Genomic DNA, 6,045 nt, shown 5'->3' on the forward strand with positions numbered 1-6,045 from the left:
CTCTCTCTCTCTCTCTCTCTCTCTCTCTCTCTCTCTCTCTCTCTCTCTCCTTCTCTCTCTCTGTGTCTGTGTGTCTGTCTCTCTTTCTCTCTCTATTTCTCCCCATGTGTTCTCTCTCTATTTCTCCCACATGGGGAGAATGTATATTTTTTTTTTGTGTGTATGAATGTATATTTTTTTTTCTGAAAGGAGAGCAATTGCCCTGATGAAAAATCCCTAAATGACTCCCCTTTGCCTCTTTTCTATGAATGATTTGAAATAGACATACAAAGGCATTTCCATAAATTTTAAGAAAAAAAAACACAATAAAATTTCAACCTCCCCACAATGTTATATATTTGATTTACAAAACTATTTTCCTTGCAGGAGTTCAAAATTATGTCTGTCATCAGTAACTTCTTTATTTTGTGAGCTAAGAAGATGAAAATAAGGATGAGGATAAAATATGTGAAAAATTAAAGCCCTGCTATTGACCAAACCAAAGGACTCATTAATTGCTGCCTACACTTTCTCATTTATTTACTCCAATAACAAGAGAGTATTTCTGTGGTAGTTAAAGAAATGACTTGCAGTTGACTTAATTTTCAAAAGTTTGAGCTCCTTTCAAGAAAGATCGCTATAGAAAGTGAAGCTTTACACTTATAGGCAAGTTATAGGCAATCCGTGAAAAGTGGACAGTAATATTTTTATATGAGTAGTAAGTCTACTGGGAGATTTAAGAAGCCCAAGGCAGAAATATTTAAAATCTTCTCTGTCTTCAAATTACTCATCAATAATTATTCAGACAAATTCAGAACTTGTTTGCAATAAAATTAAACATTCCTCAAATAGCTTCCATGATGGTTTAAAATGATGCTCTTAGGGGCGGCCAGGTGGCTCAGCGAGTAAGAGCATCGGCTCCAGTGTCGGGATGACCTGGGGATCAAATCCGGGTGCAGATACTTAGCACCACACCCAGAAATAACTGGCTGTGTAACCTTGAACAAGTTACTTTAACCCCGATTGCTTAAAAAATAAAATAAAATGATGCTCTTTCTCCATTGTAAGGAGAAAAGAGAAACCTAGACTAAATGCAAACACTGCGAGTAAACTGAGTAAGCAGATCCAAAAGGACTTCTCTTGAACTTCATAGATTTCTTACTGAATTGTTTTAGGTTATGGTAGATTCTTTCTCTCTGCCACTGTAATGTCAATGCAATATTTACAGCACTGGCTGTGACTATTAATATTCCCACATGGTGCTCTATCACAAAATATATCAGAATGTCCATAGAGAAGATTGAAGCAAAACATTTATTCAGATACCAGAAAACCAAATCCCCAAACCAGTAAGCTGATTCCATCATAGTAACAAAGAAGTTAATAAGCCATAACAACACAGAGAGCCACAACATCCTTTAGCCTTCCCAAAAATCAGTATAAAAATCAATATTTACTCACAAACCTAATTCCTTGCCCGAGTGTCCTCTCTCCCACCTTCCCTCTGACTTTGACTCTGAGCTTCCTGTGGACTCTGCTCCTTCAGAAAACTCCTCTTGCCACAGGCTCCATGTAACTACTTTCAGCCTATTAGGGGGCAAAGTTTATTTTCAAAGCAGGGAAAGTCTTCAAGCTCCCCTAGGCTTATTAAGGGTCAGGGAAGATCTTCAAATTCCCATTACCATTACAGCCACCATCACCTCCCCATCACCTCTTGTATGAGAGTAATCATGGCATAGTGACTGGTTTTGAGAGTTGGTTTTGAAGTAAGGAAGATCTTAGTTTAAGACCTATCTCTGACATATATGACTAAATGGACCTGAGCAAGTCCCTCAAGTTTCTGGTGCCCCAGGCAAGTCTTTCAATTTCAAAGAAACTGATTGCATTTGGAGGGGAAACCTCTTCATCCTGAAATTCCCTATTGCAATGAAATTATAGGTCTAAATGCTTAACTCTTTATGTACATTCAGACTTTTTCTCACAAACACCTTTTAAAATCTTAAATGCCCTATTTTATTTTATTAAATGAAATACTGGTTAACTTATTAAAGTTCTATTTAGAATTTTGGACCAGCATTATTTCATCCATGAAAAGTCTGCATCCATTCACATACCAGTTCAGGAAAAATTCAATAAGAGACCAGAGCCATGGCCCAGCCAGTTCATATGTTCTCTCTAATTATGATACAAGGGATTCTCCCCATCTATATGTGAAGCTTTTTGAGAACAAGATTTCTTGCCATTGTATCTCCTTATTGTCTGTGTATTTCTTTTTAATTTACTTTGCCCATGTTTTATTTTGGAAATATGATTTTCTGTTCTTGCTTGTATTATTATTGTCAGACTCTAATGGAAATTCTGCATAAGTATCCCTGCAAGTCATATGTTGACTTAGAAAGCAGCATATTAACATTATCTCTGTTTGATGCATTTCGATTCATTTTGTTAAATATTTACCAAATTACATTTTAATCTAGTTCAGCTCCACTGAGGAGTATTGCAGACGCCAAGCTGCTAAAAGGTCTCATGTTTGACACCTCTTCCCTAAAGCATCTAACATAGAGCCTGGAATGAACCTGTGTACCTTGTATAAAGAAAGTATTCAAATAAAGGAAAGCTATTTATTACATACCTGCTATGTGTTATGCACTGTCAAATTCTAGGAAAACAAATTTCTCATATTTTAATTCAATTGGAGAATGGGCCTTAGCTTTCAAAATTTATATGAATTCCCCATATATTTTTAAGATGGACTTCCACCACAGTTGCTTAATACAAATATATTCTTCTATGCCATAGGTACTCTTCTTATTCTAGGTGAATTAATTTTGTTTCTGCAAAACATTTAAACTTCAGGAAATAAAATTATGTATTTTGTCTTTCATAATACCCTCAATTCTTCATATGGTTATGAATTTATCAGCCATATTTGTGAAAGATACATCTTCCTATTTTTATGTGATCTTTGATAATTAGAGTGTTTTTCTGTTTAGAGCTCATTGTTACATATGAGTTACTGATCTAAATATTTTCCACCAAACTTCTTTTCAGTTTTCCTGACACTTCTTGTCAAATAAGGTAATTGGAAACCATAGGGTGAGTTTCAAGAAATGAGACCTGGGGTGGAGGGAATGGAAATTATTCCCTTTGATTCCCATAGAGAGGGAATACTTTGGGGAAATTATGCCACATTTATTGACAGTGGTAGGAAGAGAGGTAGTACAGCTTCTAAGATTAGGTTTATTTCTAATTAGTTGGTACATCAGAGGTCTTTTCTCACTGGTAAGGAGATGTGCTTCTTGCAATCTCTTCCAATCCCAAGGAAAAGGAAATCTATATACTTGAGAGTACACAGGCCTGGACAACAATGAGGGTGGTTGGGTGGAATGATCTGCTGGTCTTAGAATGTATAGGTGATAAATGACTTTCTTGATTGAACTGGGGCCACTGACTATAGATATTTAGCTCATTCTAATACACTATCCTGCCACCTACCTGAAGCAGTATCATTGAACAAGGAGCCCCTTAAAGGAATATATTACTTCAAAATTAGTCTCCTACTAAAAATTTTAAAAAAGGAGTTGGGGAAGGTATTCTCTTTCAGATAAGGAGTTAGCAAAAGGGACCAATCTTAATCCTGAACTGAGCTACAATCAATCGTTAATCTCAGACCACCTCCTGTATATTTCAAACTGGATGTCTTGTGAGCATCTTAAACTCAATATATCCAAAGCAGAACCCATTATCTTTCTTCCCAAATATTCCTCATTTTGAAATTTCCTCTTAATGTGTGGGGCAACACTATCCTCTCAGCCCCTCAAGCCCACAATCTCAAGCTTGGACCAACATTTTCCTAATGCTATTATCCTAATATCTCTGACTTCCTTCTCCCACACAACCTGATTGGTCCCAGCTTCATGGTTTCAGGCTTTTATAGAGGTTATTTTTAAATAGAGAGTCCCTTTCCTAATAGTTCACATTCTTGAGATAATCGAATGCTAGAGTAATGTTTGTAGGTCTTACTTATCTGTACAAGTCCATGAATCTACTTTTCTATTTTTAACCAATGCCTTATCATCTTGATTTTTATGGTTTTTAGTATAATATGAGATAGATACTCCCTTCATTCTATTTTTTGGGGTAATTTTCCTTTAAAGATCTAGAACTTTTGTCATTTAAGATGGATTTTGTTATTAATTTTTCTCATTCAACAAAATAACCTCTAGGTAGTATGATAGTGATACTATTAATTCTCTGACTAATTAAGGTATTATTGTTTTTCTGGGTAACATAAAGGAATGGTAATGACATTTACATTAATCTTTTTAAACCATGACTTTGCTATATCTATTGTCACTGTCAGGTCATTTCAGCTGATTCCAACTCTTTATGACCCCATTTGGGATTTTCTTCACAAAGATATTGAAGTGGTTTTCTATTTTCCTCCTCTATTTTACAGATGAGGAAATGGAGAGAAATCAAGGTCACATAGCTAGTGAGTGTCTGAGGCTGGATTTGAACTCATGAAAATGAGTCTTTCTGACTCTAGGCTTGGCACTCAAGCCATTGTACCATCTAAATGCCCTACATTTAATCTAATAATTATCCCAAATAGATTCTTTGTTGCTTTTCTAGGGTTTTCTTAGTTAAGCATCATGTCATCCTTGAAAGGAATACTTTTCCCTCCTTTTTGTATTCATTCAGTTAATTTATTTTTGTCTTAATGCTATAGTATTGCTTATAATATTTCTAGTATTTTATTAAATACTAATGAAAATAGAAGACACCTTTTTCTGTACCACCTAAATGTCTTACAAAAGGTTCCAGAATTTCTTTACTACAAATATTGTTAATTTTTAGTTTTATATCAGTGTTTTTGATCCCATTAAGAAAAGGCAATTGAATCCCTATGTGGCTAACACATTTATCATAAATGAATGTTATATCCTGTTAAAAACTTTTTCTTAAGTCTCTTATTATTCATTTGATTAAATATGCATACTTTTATCCTTGATATAAATTTAATTTATTCACAATGAGTGACTGATGTTTGTTTTTGCTAACATTTTATTTTTATGTCTATATTCATTAGAGAAACTGCTTTATTTTCTCCTTTTCTACTTTAACTTTTCATGAAATATTTGTCTCATGAAAGAATTTTGGTAAGACATCTTCTTTTCTCTATTTTTATAGCCTAAGGATAAATAACTTTTTAAATACTTGAGATATTTCACTTTTCAATCCATTTGGTCTAGTAGATTATATTCTTTGGAGGTTCATTTATGTACTTTTTACTTCTGCTATTGAATTGTTTGTTTCCTTATTTAATATTTGGATACACATGTTTCTGTAGATAATCATGAATTTCTTTAAATTCTCTGTTTAGCTGGCATATTGTTTGGTATGGAGGTTTCTGACAATTTTCCTTTTTGCAACTGTATTTCTTGTTAGTTTACTTTGCCCATGTATTATTAATTTTTTTTTTGCTTTTTTTGTGAAAGGGAGAAGGCAGGGCAATTAGGGTTAAGTGACTTTCCCAAGGTCACAAGGTTAGTAAGTGTTAAGTGTCTGAGCCTGGATTTGAACTCAGGTCCTCCTGACTCCAGGGCTGGTGCTCTATTCACTGCACCACCTAGCTGCCCCTTTGTCCACATATTATTTTAGCAATTTGGTTTTCATTTTTTCTTGTATTATTAGTTAAATATTTATTGATTTTATTACTCATCTATAAAACATAGATCTTAATTTTTTTCATTTAAATGTTTTGTTTTAACTTTATTTCTTTTTAGTTTTCAAAATGTTTTCTTTTGTACTTGTTAAATGATCAGCAATCTGTTGATTTTCTAGATCTGTTTTATGTCTAAGAGATCTTCATCATCATCATCATCACCATCACCAGTAATATATATTAATAAGAATTAAACAATGTTAAATAGTGGACCATTTATATGCTTTTATACATTGTTTCATTTGATACTGACAATAACCCTGTAAGTGTTATGTTTACATTTGAAAAATCAGAGAGAGAGACAGAGAGACAGAGAGAGAGACAGAGAGACAGAGAGA

This window comes from Petaurus breviceps, unplaced genomic scaffold (assembly GCF_028583685.1).
Source record: "Petaurus breviceps papuanus isolate PSGF00001 unplaced genomic scaffold, PetGlider_PUasm1.0 79, whole genome shotgun sequence".
NCBI lineage: Eukaryota > Metazoa > Chordata > Mammalia > Diprotodontia > Petauridae > Petaurus > Petaurus breviceps.